Source organism: Penaeus monodon, chromosome 9, assembly GCF_015228065.2.
Source record: "Penaeus monodon isolate SGIC_2016 chromosome 9, NSTDA_Pmon_1, whole genome shotgun sequence".
NCBI classification, from domain to species: Eukaryota; Metazoa; Arthropoda; class Malacostraca; order Decapoda; family Penaeidae; genus Penaeus; species Penaeus monodon.
Genome location: NC_051394.1, coordinates 20,715,784 through 20,718,283, shown reverse-complemented (window position 1 = coordinate 20,718,283; position 2,500 = coordinate 20,715,784). Strand labels below are relative to the sequence as shown.

At 44.2% G+C, this 2,500-nt stretch overlaps 1 pseudogene; it reads left to right on the top strand.

Annotated features, from left to right (window-relative positions):
* LOC119576665 overlaps nt 1–2,500 on the top strand; it is a 35,543-nt pseudogene that overhangs the window by 985 nt on the left and 32,058 nt on the right.

The window sequence follows — 2,500 nt, the reverse complement described above, 5'->3', positions numbered from 1 at the left end:
GCGTTATTAGAGATTTAATTTGGTGTCTTCGATAAGGCCCACAATTACAACCATAAGCAAGGAAAATGACTTACATATCAGCAGTACAATCTCGCTTGGCTTACTGCACGCACGCCACCGACCCGACACACGCACGCCCGCACGCCCGCACGCTCTCTGTTTACGAGACGAGGCCGACACGCGAAGATGACGCTCGTAAGCTCGGCATGCATTAATATCCTCGTAATATGAAAGACAACGACGAGGAATTATCCCATTTCTCTCCTACCTCCCTTCTCCTCAGAAAATGTAAGAATATGAATGGACGATAAAGATAAATTAAAAGATCCCAAAAAATAACAGAAGTAATCTTTCGTTTTTTGAAGAACAATCATCCTATATTCCCGGGTAATGAGATGGGTAACGAAATTACGAATACAAAAAAGAGAGAGAAGTTGGATTTCTTGGTGGGTGGGGTGGAGGAGGAGGAGAGGGGGGAAGGGGAAGGGTAAAGGGGAAGTGGAGGGTGAAGAGGGAGGGAGAGGGGGAAGTGGAGGGTGAAGAGGGAGGGAGAGGGGGAACTGGAGAGGGAAGGAGGAAGAGGAAGGGGAAGGGGGTTAGAACCAGGAAAATGAACTCTCTTTCTCCACTCTGGCGTTCGAAGGAAGCGGCGTTCGCTATACGAGAATGCTCACACCCACTAGCCTGGAGGTGATGTGCGCCTCAGTCGTACAAGGGAGGTCACCAGATACAATGATAATATTATGATCTTTTCCCCGGGTTCGGAGCTTTTCCCGATCCTCCTCCGCCTGAGCCACGTCAGAAAAGGAACCACTTAATCCTTTTGTCTTTTCTCCTTCGTTCCCTCTCTCCCCCACCCGCCCCTTATCTTACAAGGAGGAAGAACTCTCTGGGAAACGGAGTGAGAGCGCTTTCCTCTCTGTTTATATTCGAAATGCACGCCTGAGATCTGCCGCCCCGATCGCTTCACACACGACACCGAAAAAGCCAATCCAAAAAGCCAGGAAGAGATACAGCCAAAAGGCCCCGTTTAGAACCCACTCCAGCTTTACGGAACTTTAAGATGTTATCAAGAAAGCTTATCACAAACAACACTATAACTCCCAGCTGATCGTAGAGTAATTATAGTCTCATTACGTTTTGACAATTTACCCCTGGCCGTTCCAGCGCTGCAGGTGGGCCGGGCGATGTACGATAACCAATCCTTACGATGCAATTCAATCAAATCGCCGCCTTCTTACGCATCAGAGAACGAGGATGCAAGACGACACTGCAAGCAGAGGATCCGCCCGCATCCTACTCGGCGAAGAAATACGAAAAGGGGCTAAATAAACGAGAAATAATTAGCACTAGGTATCAATCCGGGTTCGAGAGCAGACCACCCGCAAATTCTCCACACTACCGCCACTCGGGGAAGCGAGGGAGACCCGACTGCATTCTTGGCCAATATTCGGGCTTCGGGATTATTTACATTTTTAGACATGCTTGGCTAACGATCTCATTATTGCGCACTAATTTCGGGGGATTGCAATCAAGGTGGCCGTGACGTCACTACCGCCGAGGCAACATCTGCAACGAGACACTCGGGTCGATCCAGATGTTCATTTATAAGAAAATGGCAGGAGGAAAATATCTTTATCTCATTATCAGAATCTCAGAAGAGGGCACCGATAGCAGAGCTTGCCGACAAAATATGAATATCAATCTGACTCCGACTTCGTTTGACGGCGATGCAGATGCTTTTGCCAAACGATAATACTGACATCAGCCAAAGGAGAAGCTGCGGAGTTGATAAAAATCCGGATAATGATAGCTCTTAATAATCATGATTATAATTCTGATATCATAATTCGGGCGACGAAAAAAAAGAAAAAAAAAAAGCATCAAGAAATAACAAAAAAACAGCGTGTTCTGAGATCGCCGATAAAGAAATAAAAAATATCGCAGAGAAATGAAATAAATGCCAAAAATACTGTTATTACATCTAATACAACTCCTTGCCTCGCCGATGATAATACAGCAGGAATTCATAGACGTATAACGTAGGCTGCATTACCGCTGTATTTAGCGATACAGGAGACGTGGGACGCAGGAAAGATTCTTAAGAACAGAAGGGACAGGCTGGAAAAAGATATACTATTTATTAACACAACCGCTAATTCTCCTTAATAGCAATATCGGAAAGTTAAAGAACTAGTAATTGTTTATAGATGTTGATGATACCGGTAGTTCAAGCAAAGGCAATAATGTTTAGGGCGAAAGCAATATAAAATCTTATAAAGACCAGTTGAAATAATAGCATTCTTAATGATATTGGTTTTTGCAATATGGTAATAAAGGCATAGTGAGAATAGAGCAACAATGATAACAGGGCTTTGGGCAATGATGACAACATTACAATATGATATACACAATACGATAAAAAACGATACGGTCTCATTTCTTCTAGTGAAAGAGTGCATTCCATAGACTGCTCGTAGGGAATAATGATCTTTAGTAT